Source organism: Myotis nattereri (genome assembly GCF_964212035.1).
Source record: "Myotis nattereri genome assembly, chromosome: 9".
NCBI classification, from domain to species: Eukaryota; Metazoa; Chordata; class Mammalia; order Chiroptera; family Vespertilionidae; genus Myotis; species Myotis nattereri.
In genome coordinates, this window is record NC_138084.1 from 14,107,732 (window position 1) to 14,127,377 (window position 19,646).

Genomic DNA, 19,646 nt, shown 5'->3' on the forward strand with positions numbered 1-19,646 from the left:
TTTGATTCTTGGAAGATTTATACTCATGAATTGAATTGCCATATATATGAGAAGAAGGGAGAGGAAGAGAGATAGAATCATCAATGATGAAAGAGAGTCATTGATTGGCTGCATCCTGCACAACCCACACTGGGAATCAAGCCTGCAACCTAAGCTTGTGCCCTGACAAGGAATCGAACCGTGACTTCCTGGTTCATAGGTCTATGCCAAACCACTGAGCCACACCGGCCAGGCAGAATTGAATTGCTTTTGATAAATTAAAGTGGCAATGAACTTGTGCCTATTCCTGGGCAAGCCAGAGCACACTCTGTCATTCTTTGATTGCTGCAGATTCCCTATCTGTTGAGTCCTTTGAGGAGATCCTCTCATGCATGTTTCACATATACTTTGAGGGCTGGGTGGTGCCAAAGACCTTTTGCACTATAGTTCAGAGGAGAGGCATAATAATACATAAACCAAAGCTGGTCTGGACAGAAGGGAAAGGATAATATTAAGAACATGTAGAGCCTGGGTGATTTTTTTCATTCGTCTTTGGCTGATGGAAGAAGGTCTGCGACTAAGTGAAGGATGAGCCCACAGTAATGAAGCTGTCTGCAGCAATGAGAGCTGCTTGGCCATGGCACACAGCTCAGAATTACTGCAAGTGCCTGGGTGTCAGAAGCCATCAATTGTCCCAGACTCACCTGCTGGGCTCACAGCCATGGACCATGGGGCTACGGTAAAATATCATCATTCTCCCAGATGAGAACCACACTTACCTCTTCATCATTGGTTTCCCCTCCCCCTCCCCAAACATTCCCATTGATCAAGTCCAGTTATTTCCCTGGGTACAGAGTCATGGGGCAGAGAGTAGCATCATCACTCTTACCACAGTTCACATCCACCAAGGAGTGATTTCCTTCTCTTTCACATGAATTACTGTACAGCAGCCCAGATCTTTGCCTTTATGTGGCCTGCATACAGAGTGAGGGGTGAATGAAATCCAGCAAGTCCAATTCTAAGCTCAACAGTTCTCTCCATCATCCCTGCCACTTGGTCAAAAGTCCTTCCTATTCATCCACATCCACAGAGCAGTCTCCATCTAAGCCATGAAGCATACACAGAAAGAGAACCCTGTCTTTGAAATGGAGGCCACTTTAGAGCTCTGAATTCAATCATCTATGCATATCAAGTATCCCATGGGATCATAATCATCCTGTTCTCAGTTTAAACTCTTCCAGTGAAATGAGGTAAAGACTACCCCAAAGCCGTCACTTCATTGATGGAAATGCCTAATTGCTACAAATTACCTATGAATAGTGACCCAGCATCTGCTTCCTTATAACTTTCAATCATCGGGCTACAAAAACATAAGCTGAATTATCCTTTGATATAACAGGTATTCAGTGTAACAAAGTCCAACCATTGCTTCCCTCATAAAAATGTTGCCTCTGTGGCCCAGCCCCAATCCCTTCCCAAGTCCCATAAAAATGCATTTTCCACAAACATTTTCTTCTAAATTCTCCAGTGAAATATATTTTTAAATATATTTAAAAATATATTCAGTGGGAAACTGAACCCAATAGTTTAGCCAAAATCTCATCAGTGAGGCATACAGTGGGACCCTGCTTTGTGTATCTCTTCCTTTTATTTCTATATATAATACCCCCAAATTGCATTAAATATATAATATAGTAAAAGCTGCATCATACTTTGCTACATAATAAGCTCATCAATTAAAGCTCTGGCAAGATCTTTAACAAATACTTTATTTTAAGCTATATCTCCCCTAATGTATAATACAGTTGACTTTTTAACCTAAATATAGTATTTTATATTTATATTATTATATTTGGTTCATCATTTCAACTAGTACTCTCTCTTTATTCAATTATGACTCTCATCCAGCTTTCCCTTCCAGCTTTCTTTTTTTTCCCTTCCAGCTTTCTATTGCTTCAAAATGTAATTGAGTTATATCCTCATTCTAGTCATTAGAAGAAAAAGTAGAGGACTGAGCCTTGAAGTACCCCATAAAGAGATATTAATACACTAGCCAATATTCTTTGAGTATATATTTAATTTTTTATGAACCCAGTTAACTCCACATGCTAATCATGTTCAATTCAACCCATTAAATACTTGACTAGTCTCTACCATGTGCCAGGAAATACAGACATAACAGAATCTGTCCTCTGCCTTCAGGAGGCTCACAGTCTAATGGGAAAATAAGCATGCAGTCAGTACATGTTAACAACTTTATTTCAACATGTTAACAACTTTATTTTAACACATAATCTGTAATGAGAAAAAGCTGTTAGCGAAGAACTTGGTAAATGAATTAACTTTTTTATTCTGTTTTGATACTTCAATTCATAGAATAAATTTTTAAGTGGAAATGTGACTCCTGATAAAATCAGTGCCATGAGGAAATGAAAACAACTTTGACTGGAAGAAGGTATGGGGGAGAGGGTAGGCAAGAGAGTGGGGAACTTGAGTTCCATCTGGAATGGCAAATACACTGACACATAGAACCCCATGTTTATCTTGAATTACAATATCAAAAGAGGAGTTTGAACAAGTCTGTAATTCCTCAACTTGCCCATCAGCCAAGAAGATATGAACAGACTCAATAAGACAAAGATGACCTAATATATAAACAGTATCTCCTTCAAAAACTGGCCCAGCCCACTCATCTAGTGTTAGCTCCTACCAATGTCCATGCTCAGTTACTACAAAAATGCCCAATGGTACCATCTTCTCTCACACCTCTGTACCCTCACACAGGCTGTTCCTCTCTGGATACTTTTGTCCACATTTTAACCTGGTAAAATCTAACTCACCTTTTAAGACCAGGCTCAACTACTATTTCCTATATTCCCAAACTCTCTTTTCTGTGCTTTTCTGTGATGTTTGGTCTTTGTACAAACATCTCCTGTAGTATTCACCATATATCATTACATAGACCCAACTATTCATTGCAGGCCTCTGGGTTCAATAGCTACAGTCAGGTGACACAATCAAAGATAATTCTGTCTAGATATTTGGCTTAAAAACCTCACAGTAAAAGACATTGAAAAAGCAGCCAAATCTTTACACAGGACTTCTGAGAATTTAGCATCCTTTATAGAAACTCTGTGAACCCCCTTGAAGAGAAAAGGACAATCGACACTTGTTCATCTGTTAGATACACTCAAGTATAAACATAAGGTCTTATTCATTTTTGTATTCCCAGCACTGAACCTTGTGTTTTATATATACTAAATACATGTTCAATGAGTGTGAGCTGGATGAACATCTGGAAATAAAGGTAAGGGTCATGGTATTCCTAGGAACTGTACTCGCTCAGCCTTCCCAAATAAGCAAATATGAAGTCAACTGACTATTGACATGCCTTGGGTCATCCTATATAATAAAAGCTGAATATGTAAATTGTCCTCTTGGGCAGTCATTCAACCAGGAGTTCAACTTCTTGCTATGACATGTGCTGACTACCAGGGGGAGGCACAGAACATGGTGGGCATTGGTGATAAAGCCCTGGCAGCAGGTGGCAGTGGAGGTGCTGCCAGTCCTGATGGGCCCCAACATAGCAGGACCACAGTGGGATAGTAGAACAGGTGAGCGGGTGGCGTCAGGCCAAGGCGGGTGTGAGCAGGGGCCCAATTGCCCCGTGACCAGCTGCGGAAGCGGGGGTGGTGGGTGGGGGGCTGCCACCTGGCTCCCAGGTGCTGAGGGAGCCAGGAAGGGGGCCCAGCCCCAATCAATTGCCCCATAGGCCGGATGGTGGAGCAGGTGAGGGGGTGGTGCCAGGCCAAGGTAGGGTGCCAGGCGGGGTTGCGAGGCTGAGGGTGTGAGCTGGGACTGCAAGGCTGGGAGCGTGAGCTGGGGCCCCTATCTCTGCAGGCCACCCTGAGGCCCCACATGTGCACGAATCTGTGCACTGGGTCTCTAGTTGTTTAATAACTGGAAACATCTTGCTAAAGTTTTGTAAAATAGAATACCATTCAGAAACCTCATGCCATTTCCCAGAAGCAAACTGGTACTCACTGAGCAGTGAATTTTTTAGACCCACTCTTGTAAAGATAAGACTCCCTAGTTCTCAAAAGTAATAAGTCATTGTTCTCATAACTTTTGAAATAGAATTCAATCTATTAAAGCTGAACCACGTATTGGAGTAAGTAGATATATGTATTTCCCAGCAATGTCATTATATTGTCCCTTAAAGTAGATGACCAAGACAGAGCTTGAGTTTTTATGCAGGCAGCGGGAAATAGTGAAATTGGTAGATATCTTTATCTTCAGTGATAATAATAATGATCATCATCATGTCCCGCATTCCATCTCACAGAATGGCAAATGGATTTCTGGGGACCTCTCTAAAGAATTAGAGATTGAAGCGGAGGAAAATGAAATATGATGCTATCTGAATGATAGCCGGAAATATATTACTTAGGACAAAAGCATTAGTAATGAGACCAATTTCCCAGACTCTTATTTTTCTCTTGCAGGTTGATCCTGCACTCTGGTCTCAGGAAATCTTTGAATTTTATTTATGAGAATTCGTGCTTTAATATCCCCAATCTTTAAGTTACTCCACAATCACTCCCTGCCTCACCTTCATCCTAAGAAAGAGGAGAAACAAATATGCTCTGTGCTTGGACTTGAACGTCTCCACTTGAAAGGAACAGTTCAATTGTTTACTGTCTTTCCCCTTCAGAACACAGACTCCTGTGGTTTCTAAACCCTCAACTATGACTTGAATAACACTATATACTAAAAATGTTCAAGGTCTTTCCAAGGAGGATGCTACAGTGCTAGTGCTAACTTCCTTTTGACTCCAAACATTATTTGTCTTCTCTACAACTTACCCTTATTCACAGTTTTCTCCCAGCAGCTTTAACAGGAACCCCCAGTTCTAGCTCAGTGCTGCTAGCTCACAAATAAACAAATTAATATTTTAATAGTACTTTTAACTTCTATAAAGCTATTGGTTATGTATGTGGAAAAGGCTTAACACTCTGGGGACTGTCATGTAATTGGGGTGAGCAGCAATCATTGTCCACCTTATAAGGCAGAAGTCTGTGGTCACCTGGTACTAGCCTAGTGCCCCTTTTTTCTTTGTTTCCCATCCTACTGTTGTCACTCTAATATATTTCAGCTATTTCATATTAAGCTCCAATTTTTATGTTAGTTAGATAATCTTATCTAATTGGGGGGGGGGCCATCCCTACATTTGTTATGTAAGCCTATTTATTGATGCTAGGTATGGGGGAAGTTCTTATAATTTTAAAGCCAAGAATCCAGATGGAAGCTTTCAAATATTAATTGACCCCTGTATATCAACATCCAAGAATCACCCAGTGAGAACATCAAGAGAAACACTTTCAGAACATGAATAAAGATTGAATTTGCCAAACTTTGATTAGAACTGTGTGTTAGTTATTATGGGGATCAGAGAGACTGAGATGCACAAGAGATAGCAACGTGCAAAAGAAGTTTAACCTATATCTACACTTACATTCACAATGCCAACAAGTATCTGGAATTCTAACGGAGATTCTGAAAGTCATTGCCTGCAGAAGCCTAGAAAGGTCCGGTCTCAGCACCTGGGAGCCAGTATCGAGGGAGGTCACAGAGGTCATTCCTGTCACAGCTGCAGTTGCATCTGGTTCTTTTGACCCCAGTTCTCTTTCTGCTCCATCTTTCTGCTTTGTAGCTTCTCTGAGTTTCTGTTTCCACATCTACTAAGAGAGAGGTTGGAGTGGATACTATCTAAGATGGCCCATCCCTCAAATTCTTTGATTTCTTTTCTTTCTGGTAGCATCCCATCCTAGCCCAGACTCTTCCCTTAGCACTGCAAACACTAAGCATTCCTTTCACCCACGTCAATCTCACTCTCTTCCAAACAGAGAAAATGAATTAAAAGGAAACCAAATTTTCCTACTCGGGACTTGACAGCTTAAAACTGAAAGGCTCCGTGAGAAATCCCATGTACCAGTCTTCTTGTGGACAGAAGATCGTTAGGTATGTTTACTTGGGGCCAGACAAGCCTCCCTTTAAAGTTTAATTACCAAGGAATTAGACAGCTTCTTCTATATATTGAACACTTGAGTTAACATGGCATTTGTTTTGCCGCCATTCAAACTCAATTTATTTTTCTACCCTTCTCTTTCCTTCCCCAGTGCCACTCTGGTGACTTATCGTGTACTACTTGAAAAATCCATATATTCCTCAAGCAAGATCAGAAAGCTGGTAGGGGACTCCTGGTCACCAGTGGGTCAAGTGTGTGTTGCTTCAGAGAATCACTAATGGCACCAGGGAAAAGAGAAAAGAATAAGTAATAACTTAGCCATCGATTTCAGAGGAAAAAAAAGAAATTCAAACCAGAATAATCAGGCACTAAAGGTGCATCACAAGTAAGCGGCAGCAACTTTCAGGAACATTTGCAACAGGGAGAGTTTACCTGGACCCATAGGAGAAGCACTCCAAGATGGGTGATGGTTTCTAGGTAGAGGTGAAGGGCATGCCACTTACTCCTACCCCAAAGCCCAGGCTGGCTTGCATGCTTCCACGGGCTTCGTCCAATTGCAACTAACACAACCCTAGCCCTCTTCCCATTTGCTTTACTCCTCAGAAATTAAACATACTATAAGTGCTGTTCCAACACCTCCAGGAGATCCCATGTGCCTTCATCACCCTTTTCCTCAAAGCACATGTGTCTGTATCCCTTTACCATCTTTGGCCCTATGCACCAATCACAGAAGTTTCCAACCCCCTCAAACAGTCCCTATTAGCATTTGCCGATTTGAGTTCGTATTCAGAATCACCAGCTTCCAGGATTCCAAACCCAACACACACACACACACACACACACACACAATATAATTAGTAAAAGTTAATGGCATGCACTCCCCATTAAAATACCAACGGCATATTTCACAGACCTAGAATGAACACTCCAAAAATCCATCTGGAATAAAAAAAAAGACCCCGATAGCTGCAGCAATCCTGAGAAAGAACAAAGTAGGTGGGATCTCAACACCAGATATCAAGCTGTATTACAAAGCCACTGTTCTCAAAACTGCCTGGTACTGGCACAAGAACGGACATATAGACCAACGGAATAGAATAGAGAACCCAGAAATCAACCCAAGCCACTATGCTCAATTAATATTTGACAAAGGAGGCAAGAACATAAAATGGAGTCAAGACAGTCTCTTCAATAAATGGTGTTTGGAAAATTGGACAGATACATGCAAAAAAAATGAAACTAGACCACCAACGTACACCATACACAAAAATAAACTCGAAATGGATAAAGGACATAAACATACATAGGATGGGAAACCATAAAAATATTAGAGGAATCCACAGACAGCAAAATCTCAGACATATGCTGAAGCAATATTTTCACCAACACAGCTCCTAGGGCAATAGTAACTAAAGAGAAAGTAAACAAATGGGACTACATCAAAATAAAAAGCTTCTGTACAGGAAAAGAAACCATCAACAAAACAACAAGAAAGCCCACTGCATGGGAGAACATATTTGCCAATGTTATCACTGATAAGGGTTTAATCTCCAACATTTACAGGGAACTCATACAACTAAACAAAAGGAAGATAAACAACCCAATCAAAAAATGGGCAATGGACCTAAATACTTTTCAAAAGAGGACATACAGAAGGCCGAAAGACATATGAAAACATGCTCAAAGTCACTAATCATCTGAGAGATGCAAATTAAAACGACAATGAGGTATCATCTCACACCTGTCAGGATGGCTATCATCAACAAATCAACAAATGGCAAGTGCTGGGGAGGATGTGGAGAAAAAGGAACACTAGCGCACTGTCGGAGGGAATGCAGACTGGTGCAGCCACTGTGGAGAACAGTATGGAGTTTCCTCAAAAAAAATAAAAATGAAACTCCCATTTGACCCAGTGATCCGACTTCTAGGAATATATCCCAAGAAACAAGAAACACCTATCAGAAAGGATATATGCACCTGTATGTTCATAGCAGCACAACTTACCAGCTAAGATTTGGAAACAGCCTAAGTGCCCATCAGCAGATGAGTGGATTAGAAAACTGTGGTACATCTACACGATGGAATACTACGCCGCTATAAAAAAGAAGGAATTCTTACCATTTGCACAGCATGGATGGAACTGGAGAGCATTATGCTAAGCAAAATAAGCCAGTCAGAGAAAGATAAATATCACATGATCTCACTCATTTGTGGAGTATAATGGACAACATAAAGTGATGAACAAAAACAGATCCGGAGACAGAGAAGCATCGATCAGACAGTCAAACCAAAGAGGGAAGGTAGATGAGGGTGGGGATAAGGGGGAGAGATCAACCAAAGGACTTGTATGCATGCATATAAGCCTAACCAATGGACACAGACACCAGGGGGGTGAGGGCATGAGTGAGGGGCTGGGAAGCAATGGGGGATAAGGACACATACATAACACCTTAGTCAATAAAGAGAAAAGAAAAAGAAATAAAAGAAAATGCTGTACAAAAAAAAAGTTAATGGCATGAATTTTGTCTTGGTAATTAATGACATTTCTTGAGACAAGTATCAATAGGAATAAAACTGCTCCACGGTTCCATTCTGAGGAGCTAATTAAATTAATTTGGAGGAACCAGGGCCCCAGGGGTGGCATTCTCAGTGTAAAAATACCCACAGATGCTGGCAAAGGAGATGCTTTCCAAGGACAAGGCACAGCAGTGCAGAGATGCACCTCTCAGTTCTACAAGAAGGGACCTGCTGTGAGGAGTGCAGTTAGCTGACAGCCCCCACTGCAAGCAATGCACCATGTTCTTTCTGAACACAGTGGGGTTCTAGAACCTGGCAATTTCTGCCCAGTACAGGATTCCTCTAACAAATAATTATTGGGTTAAATGAGACTTTCTCCGTTACAGTAAGTCTCAGGGTCTTGCAAGCCAATCCCCCTTGCTTTCCCCACTCCATTTACACGGGTCAGACCCACATCATAATCTGAAGACTTTCTCTGCCTACTCTTATTCCCTCTCCTCTTTTATCTTTTGTGGGCTTGACCCCCCAAAAAAAATCTTCTGCAGTTTAATTTTATCTCTGTATCTGCCTCCTATAGGCCCCAAACTGACATACAAGGAGATGGTGACCCTCACAGGTAAAGAGAGAACTAGAAAGGCTGTAAGGGGACCGACTCATTTACCATTTTAGCCTCAGTGCTAAGTGGAATGAGTATGACATTCATGGGCCACAGGCTCCAGTGTGAAGCAATGGGTGGATGCCACCTTGGCATCCATGGAGACATGAGTTTTCATCTGGTCCCAGTAATCAAGCCACTCAAGTCACCAAGTCATCCATGTAGCCTCCAGATTCACCAGTTCCTTCCAAGCCCCCTTGAGAAAAGTGTAAAAAAGTTGTTGATATTTTCCCACTATACCCTGGGGCACAGAAAAGCTAATATAGCAATGCCAGGCACTTTCTGTCTAGATCCACTGCATCATGGTTCATTGCCCTCCACTGACCTTCAGAATTCTGGGCATGGAGACTTTCCGTAAGATATGCCCCCAACTTTAAGGTTTATATATTTTTAAAGTTAATCAATAAAGCAAACAAAAATACATGTATTATTCTGTCTGCTATCAAATTCCCAAACCTGTCTGATAAGGAGCTGCTGACTCCTTGCTCCAATGGGACATCCCAGAAAGGTCTGTCATAGATGTTTAACCTAATGCTGCCCTCCTCTACCCCATTACCCTTTAGACTTACCCGCTATTTGAAATTTTCTTAATTATTTGTTTACTTATTCACTGTTTCTTTCTTACTCTAGAAAGTACACTTCAGGAGAGCCAAGATGTTGACTGTATTGTTCTCTCCTATATCCTTAGATGCTAAAATCATGCCAGGCATATACTTCAAGGAATGATGGAAATGCCCCTGTTTCCATGGAGCATATAGTCTATCCAGGAAGGCAAAATTTGAGTAAATGGTTGCAGAATTTTTTATAATCTCTTTTTGGGAAATTCAAGCCCCAACTCAAAGAACTATCACTTTGCCTGTAGCCTTTTTCCCTTATTCACTATTTCACGTAGCTGAGCAAAAGTCCCTAGGTAAACAACCATGTACTTTTACCCCAGAGGAAATTACTTTTGGTGCTAAACCAATATTCTAAAAACTTTTTGGTCTGTTATCTTTATCAGTAATCAATTTTTAACAACTCTTCCAATATGTGTTTATTTACAGTAGTCCCCTCTTATCATCAGAGGACACTTTTCAAGACACCATCCTCACCTCCCCCTACCCCGCCCTCCCGCTGTGGATGCCTGAAACCGAGAATAGTACCAAACTCTAAATATACTATACTTTTCCTATATATACATAACTATAATAGAGTTTAACTTATAAATTAGGCACAGTAAGAGTTTAACAATAACTAATAACAAAATAGAACAATTATAATATACTGTAAAAAAACTTATGTGAATATGGTCTCTCTCAACATATCATATTGTGCTGTACTCATCCTTCTTCTTATGATATGAGATGGCATAATGCCTACATGATGAGATGAAGGAGATGGATACACTGGGCAGGATAGGGTTGAATGGTGCGGGATTTCATCACACTACTGAGTCCCACACAATTTAAAACTTGTGAGTTGTTTATTTCTAAAATTTTTCATTTAATATTTTCAGACTATGGTTGACCACAGGTAACTGAAACTATGAAAAGCAAAACCACACATAAGGAGGGACTACTGCATTTATAAATTATATGTATGTACCACAGCACTAATGCATTATGTATTTTAAAATATAAACAAAAATTGAAATATAAACTTATGAGATAAAAATAGAAGTGTAAAATATGTTATTTGCTTTTTCTCCCCTGCAGATCATCTTATGCACCCCTTAGGATATGTACAGAATATTTTGAAGACCACTACACAAAGGAATTTTTACCTGGAGGTAAGAGGTTGCTAGGGGTTAATAGAGGGAGAGGGGCTAAGTACAAGGGGGCAGCACAAGCATTCTCTGTGGTTTTGAAATTATGCTAAACCCTATTTGTGATATGGTAACAAGAATTTATCCACACAATTGCACATACCAAAAACAATGAATATTGCTGGATGTAATTCTTTTTAAAGTTTGAGAAAACAAACAAAAATAGTCTAGCAAGTAGTTAGACACTGAAAACTTATTTTTCTGACCAATGAAATATCCTGTAAAAACCCATCTTTTCATCCTTGCTTTGCTTTTCCTTCCAGAGATCAGAAGCACATGACAGTAGATTAAATTATGTACCTTTATAGCCACCTCATGGGTCCTTGAACCCTGGAGCTGACTGCAGCAGATAGCTGCAACATCTCCCTCTCTGCATGCTCCTCTGCCATGTGACCTTGGGAGGTAGAATCTGGTCTGACCTTAATGGCTCACTTACAATGAATAACGTACGTGAACTCACAGGCTAAGTCGGAAAAAGACATACAGCTCCTGCCCAAGTCTCTTAGAACTTTTCCTCTCAGAATCCAGCCCCCACTCTGAGAAAAGCCCGAGACACACAGAGAGCCACCCAGACTGGCTTTCTCTCTAGCTGACAGTCCCAGCCTACGAAGTCCAATTTTATGTGTCTACTTGACTGGGTCAAAGGGTGTCCAGATATCTGATTAAACAGAATTTCTGGGTGTTTCCAGAAGAAATTGCCATTTGAACTGATGGACTGAGTAAAGCAGATGGCCCTCCTCAAGGTGGGATAGGTACCATCCCACCCACTAGGACCTGAATAGAATAAAATGGTGGGGGAAGGTTGAATTCGCTCTCTGCCTGACTGTGTGAGCTGGAATACCGACCATCTCCAGGCCTCAGCACTCCTGGTTCTCCAGCCTTCAAGCTCAGACTGGCATCTACCTCACTGGCTCCCCAGCTCTCAGGCCTTTAAGTTACACCCCTGGCTTTCCTGGGTCTCCATCCTGCAGATGGCAGATTGTGGAACCTCTCAGCTTCCATAATTGCATGAGCTCATTTCTTATATTAAATCTTTTAGATAGATAAATAAATATAAAGGCAAAGGGACAGAATACTGGCAAAATATAGATATATAAGAAGTAAAAATAAAAACAGATGAGTTGTTATTATTCTGTATTTCTAGGTGAGAAGAATATATATATATTATGTACCTTTATAGCCACCTCATGGGTCCTTGAACCCTGGAGCTGACTGCAGCAGATAGCTGCAACATCTCCCTCTCTGCATGCTCCTCTGCCATGTGACCTTGGGAGGTAGAATCTGGTCTGACCTTAATGGCTCACTTACAATGAATAACGTACGTGAACTCTTGCTATATATATATATATATATATATATATATATATATATATAGTCATACACCACCACATATCATATCAACATTTCAGTCGATGACAGACCTCAACTATTACAGCAGTCCTATAAGATTATAAATGGAGCCCTACCTAGCTGGTTTTGCTCAGTGGATAGAGCATTGGCCTGAGGACTGATGGGTCCCAGGTTTGAGTACTATCAAGGGCATGTACCTACCTTAGTTTTGAGCTCAATCCCCTGGTCGGGACACATGCAAGAGGCAATCAATCAATGTTTTTCTCTGTCTCTCCCCTTCCTTTCCACTCTCTCTAAAAATCAATGGGAAAAATATCCTCAAATGAGGATTAACAAAAAACAATAATGGATGTTGAAAATTCCTATTGTCTAATGACTTGTAGCCATTGTAATGTCATAGTGCGATGCATTAGTCACATGTCGTGATGATGCTATTGCAAACAAACCTATTGTGTTACAGTATCTGAATCCTAGATGAGCACAAGTATAGATTAACTACCAACATGCCTATTTTAAAAACAGAGCATGTAGTCATTCTAGAGGCCTCTTCAGGCCTCAGGTTCTGGGAATGTAAAAAGAGACAATTAGAAGTAAATTGCTCTCCTTTGGACACTAACAGCATATCACTATAATTTCTCTCCCCACTGAGTCCTTGTTGATGCTGCAATGATTGAGTCTGGCTATCTACAGGCCTCTAAAGAGGAAACCAAGGTCCTGACACCATGTAGTCATTAATGAGCTCATGTTGCGAGGAATCAGCTAAGAGGGTTACTTACAGACCTGACTTCAGAAGGGTGCTATCATTCTGTCTTCCCAAGAGAGTACTCATGTGATTTCAATGATAAGAAATTCATCTGAGTTTTTTATTTTAGACGAGTCCAAAATGGAAAGCAATGAAAGTCACCAGATGAGAGATAGTAATAAGTTTGCTAATATTGATCATAACCTTAGATGATTATAAAAGGAGACTAAACCAACTAAAATCCTTTGACAAAGAGAAGATGATAAATGTCTGAGTGAGTATGTTATCATGTATCAGTTGTCTAGTTTCTGGAGAGTAGTGACATTTCCTGATATGGGAAGAGTGGATGGAGGTGGTAAGAATCAATATTCCTATTTTGGCCATATTTTTGAGGTACTCATTAGACATCCCAGTGAAGATTTCAGAATAGTTGCTAAATATATACTAACCCACAAAACAATGTCTGGGCTTTCGTGGTTATCAAAAGGATGGTATGCAGAGTCATAAGCCAAGATAAAAGTGTTATTAAAGAAGAGAAGAGCTTCTCCCATGTTTAGAGGACTGGTTAAAAAGCAGAAGTCAGCAAAACATGCTGATGAGGAGTAATGATCAGGTGATAGAACATTTAGATAAATCTTTCACTACAATAGCCTGGAAAAACAGTGTCCAGTCAAAGAAAAAATCCTGAATGTCAAAGGCTGCTGAGAGACAAAGGTCATCATTGACTTGGGCAAGATGTCAGTCAGCGGGGACTTGGATAAGAACCATTTGAATGGAGTGGAAACAAAAGTTCTTTGGAGTTAGGGAGAGAGCATAAAGTGGAAAAGAGAACTTGAACAACTAGTTCAGGAAGTTTATCTGTGAGGGAGAACAGACAAATGAGAGGGTACTTGTGAAACTTATGAAAAATGAGGGGTCAACAGAAGATGTTTTAAAGCTATGTTAAGACATACTTGAATGCCAATGGACATAATCCAGGAGAGTGGAGGAATTGTAAGTTGCTAGAGAAGATGGAGATCATCACAGGAGCAACAAATATCCTTAATCTATGAGTGGAGGGTGAACAGAAGCACAGGTGGAGGGATTGGCCTTGGACAAGGGCAAGGACACTTCTTGTATTAGAAGGAAAGGCAAAATTTGTCTTTTCTTTGAAGGAAAGATGCAAGAGGTCAATGGAATTTGTGTTGGGTAGCTGAATTAATTTTTATTTGATTGCATCTTTTTTTCTCTATGAAGCCTGAAGTAAAGGCATCAGTGGTAGAGGAGGGGTGCTAGAGATCTGAAGACAGCAGAGGAGTTAGAAAATATTCTTGCTGTCTGGGAAAATATATTAAAATCAGCTGGAAAAAAAATAAAATTAGCTGGCAGTGTTGAGTGTCCACTTAAGATTTGTTGTCATAAAATTTAAGTGAATACGTAAAGCACTGTGTGCAATTCTTAAAATATTTTGCTGGTTGCAGAAACTGCGAATGGGAGGTTTTTTTCCCAAACCCAGCAAGTTCTAACTTTCTTATATTTTCTCTAAATTGTTTGAACACTGAAAAGTTTCTTCTTCAGCTCATCTTCAGCTTCCCTTTCCTTTATGATAGGCAGCTAAAAGGAATCACTTGGCATTTTCCACATTCAGCCGAATATCTCCTTACCAAATCCATGAATCCTTTAAGATATACATTCTGTCTTTCAGGTGACCAAGGCAACAGTTTGGCCAGCTGTTCCACCAGTATATAATATCAGTCTCATTGTCTGCAGCCCCCAGCAGCAATTTCCCACCACTCTTCCAATCTCCACTCCAGTCTTGTGGATGGCCTTTGGGTTCCTGCTGCCACCCATTTCCAAAGCCAGTGCTCCATGTTTTACATTTCTTGTTAGGGCAGCAGGCTTTTGCTGGGTATCAATTTTTGTTTTAATGATCTATTACTATAAAACAAATGATTCCTTAAAACTTAGTGACTTACAGGGGGTGGGGGAGGTAGAAGAGGGTAACAGAGGGATAAATGGTGATGGAAGGAGACTTGATTTGGGATGGTGAGCACACAGCAATATATACAGATGATGTATTATAGAATTGTATCTCTGAAACCTCTATAATTCCATTAACCAATGTTACCCCAATAAATTCAATTTAAAAAGTTTAAAAAATTCAAAAAACAGTGACTTACAGCTCTCTTATTATTTTTCACAATTCTGTGAGTCAGGAAGTCAGTCAAGGCACACAAGGCTCTCTCATCTCTGCTTGGCATGATATATGCCAGGACTTGTATATACTAGGTGGCCACTTGCCCCAAATGTGTACCCCCTAGGCTAGGATGATTCAAACATCCAGGGACGGGCTGCAACAGCTTGACGAGGGTCATATATCTGAGTCATATTTCTGGCTGTCAGCTGGGCTCCTTAGCTCTCCCCCATGTATGCTCAGACTCTCTCTGTGGCATCTCCATATGATCTCTGCAGAACTGTTGCTCAAGGCCCCCAAGTGTGTAAAAGTAAAAGCTGCCTAGACTTCTTAAGGCTTGAGCTTGAACTGGCACAATGTCACTTCTCGCACATTTTATTAAGTAAAACAGGTCACAGGGTCATCCAGATTCAAGGGGAGGGATCTATATAAGTACATGAATACTGTGGGGCATAATTTATCAGGGCCATCAAACTAACTGTTTATCCCAAAAACTGTCTTCACAAAGAGAGTGGATTCTATTTTCTTCAACTTCATGCCTTGTTTCTTCAACTTCAATAATTTTATGTTCTTTAGCAATAAAAGGACCACCTCAATCTTACAGTTATTCTCTAACCATATTTGGCTTCATTTTTCTTTAAATCTCTTCAGTACAGTCAAGGAACATTCTGGTACCACTTATCTTACTCTACATTATAACACAGCCACTTGCATTCATGTCTTGATCTCATTAACCAAATCAAAAGCATCTCAGGAAGAGGAAAGTTTCATCTTCAACTCTTTAGCCCTCTACTCCTGTTTCCTGAAAGCAGTAGCGGTTCTATGAATATCCCTATAATTGGCCTTAAAGAAACTTGAAGACTATAAATGTCATAAGATCTGTTGAAGGAATAGGCACCAGAAACAAAGATGATAGTTATTAAAGAGTTCCAGTGTTTTAACTTACTTGTTCAATCATCATCATAGCTACTACATATGTAACACTTTCTCCTCACAAGGCACAGTAAGTAAAGTATTACTAATCCTTCCAGGAATATTGAAGCTAAAGTGTAGCATCTCCATTTTATAGATGCAGAAATTGAAGCTCGGGGAGGTTATCAGACTTGCCACTGTAAAATGCGGATACTTATGATTAAAACCCAGGCTTGTCGCGTTGAAAAGCCCATACTCCGTATTATTTTCACCTTCTCACACTATTACAAGTTGCCAGGAAAAAAAGAAAAACAACTCTCGGCTTAGGGCCAACTTTGTGGGCACATGACCCTCCTATGGGGTCCCACTCATAGGAGGGCTTGTGCTTGGTTTAATGTTCTACTGTCACTGCTGTAAAATTCTTAATAATGTATAACAAGAGGCCTTACATTTTCATTTTGCACAAGGCCCCACACATTATACAACTGGCCCTTCTCTGCTCATATGTAAAACATTTTGGCAGGTTGCATGCACCCTTTCATATACCTGGTTTCTGTTTCACAAATGTGGGGGCTGCTGCATTTGCACGCAGAATGGGTGCATCGTGTAAGTTTTTCTATTTAAAAATCTATACCCCCAATATTCTCCCTCAAAGTAGTACGTCAAGACATTCGTTCTTTTAGGTTAACAAAAGACTGCCCACATACATAGACACACACACAAATAGTTGTATACATCCCATGATCTCACTTCACTCATCTTGAATACCGCTTTTATTTCTCTCCCTGAGCCAAATAGGTTCCAAAAACACTCTTTTCATTCCCTTTAGTGCTGCTACAAGGACATCTTTTAATAGAAACTCTAAATCTATATTTGGAAGGAGATAAATTATTGGTGATTATTCCTCACACAAAGGACTACTCACCATGGGTTCCTTTAATTGTACAGAGAGCTCATTCCTTGTTTATGAGCCATTCACCACTTGAACACTATGGTGCAGAAAAACAAACCAGATGATTGGCTATCCAAGGCTGAAGACAGGGAGGTATAGAGCCTAAGTCACTGACGTGGGACAGCAGGCATCATGGAAAGTGGGCTGGCGTGAGGACACCAGTGAGGAGAGAATCCATCACACCTGCATAAGTTGGAGCATAATCTTCAAGGTGGATTTGGGATCCAAAAAAAGGTGAATGCTAAAGCCTACACAGGCATAGCAGTGGGGTGTTATACCCAGAAGGAAATATTTAGAATATTTAGTGGATTATTTATTGATATGAAATATTAGCTTCACTGAGTAAACAGTGGCAACTTCAGCCTAAGATAACTGTAATATGAACAGCCAGACCTCCACAAAACACTACCCGAGTCTTCTTGGCCTGTTCCTGCTCAGATAGGATTCATCATCTGGTATTAGGCTGGTGGAGCACCTCAATAATGGGAGCAGCTCTGAACTCTAGGGTGAGAGTATTTGTCTTCAGTGGCTTTTAGAGTTGGCTCTTGATTCAAAAGTCTATGAGGCAACTTGGTCCAGCGTCATCAGTTTTGAATGATAAATGGCATGGTTTTGTTCTCCCAAACCCAGTCTCCTGTGACATAAAGTTCAGTACCTATGTGAGAGAGAACACACTAGGGGAAGAATGTTCCCCAGTGCCCATACAGAAACCAAACTAGAATCCTACCCATCCCTAAGATTTACTTAAGTAAGAGGGAATAAGGATGTCATCTACATATTGAAAATTCTATACTTGCTTCAACTCTTCTGTAGATTTCCCATTGCACTGAAATAAAACCTATGCTCATTATCATGCCCTGTTTTACCTGTCGTGACCTCTCTAGTCTCATCCTTCCCCATTCTCCCCAGCATCCACTCTAGCTACAGAAATCTTCTTGCTGTTTATTGAATAGATCAAACTTGTGCCCACCATGTGGCTGTTCCAGCTTCCAGGTCCCCTCAACCTCAGACCCAAATGTTTGCATGACTGACTATTTCTTGTCATTTGAAGCTCAGATCAAATTTCTCTCTTAAAGGGAGTGTTCTCTAGAAAGATATTGCTTATTTATTTTTAATTAATTATTGTCTGACTTCCCCTCGCCCCCCATCAAAAATCTAAGCACCATGAGAACAGAAATCTTGCCTGTCTTTTTCGCTGCCAAATCTCCATTTCCTAGAATAGTGCCCTGGCACATAGAATGCAACTAGTAAATGTTTGGTGAATGAATAAATACATGAGTACAGTATTGATATGTAGTTGCAGCCTGTAGTCTGGATGCTGGAAATTCATGCACAAAGTGGAGGCATGGCATTGAGAAAGCTGAATTGGGGTGAGATGGAATGGAGAGAAAAGAAGGATGCAGAGAAATTGAAGAAAAAATACACCTCTAGCAAAGACAAAATGAAGGAATTTCAGGTCACCCAGTGCACAGTCAGGAGACCCTGAACTGGAAAGGCTTATCCACTGGAGCCCCATTAGTATTTAGTGGATTCTACCTGCTGAGCCCTACATTGCAACAGAGTAGATGCACAAATAGGCACATGGGTGGGCATTACAACATAATACAGGCCAGGAGACAAGAACACAGGAACAGAATGCTTTGTCTTACAATGAATAATACAAAAATATACAGGAAAAAAAAGCACCTTTTACAAGATCACATACAAAAGTGCGTACATTAAAAACATTAGAATGGTTGTCTGTGAGGAGGAAAGAAATGAGACAGATAAAAAGATGTGGATAAATTAAATGACAATGAAAGAGGCCTCATGTGGACCAATAACAATGATGTTCCCTAAAGTGAGGATCATGCTTCATTCAAACTTCTGTTCCTGAAGTATGAAAGAAAATTGGATTTTTATCTTCTGATTCAAGTCACTTTGTGCAGGGAGCTAACATTCAGGCAGAGAACTTTGAACTTGTTGAGGTGCCTAAGTGTTTCTGAAATTTTCCTGATTAAGAGTGAATTTTTATTTCTTCAGCATCTCAACTTAAAGATGGGCTAAACATTAAAGCTGCTAATTTGCAAGGTGGGAGAATGGACCTAAGGGTTCAATGGCTGAGAGGGTTATGGCCTATTATCACAGAGAATCCTAATAAGCCAAAGGAAAGAGAATGGAAAAGGAGGGATGCTGGAAAACTGGGGGTCCCATCATGGTCCAATAGAGTTACTTTAATCATGATGAAGGTCATAGAAATGACAAAAAATAGAATTACCTAAAAGCCTGTTATTTGCCAGGCTCAAGGTCTAAGATTTATGACATCCATTCACTCATTCATTCAACTAATATTTACAAAACACATGTTAAGTGCCAGGCTTTCTTCAAGCCACTGGGGACACAGAAGTGAACAAACAGTTTGGCTCATTTTCATGGCTCCATAAATAACAAGACACAAACCAAGTTAATTAAATATTTTAAGAACAGAGATCATTGCTATGCAAAAAAAGTTAAATTGGGTAATGTGAGAGAAGGTGACTAGATGATTTCTTAAG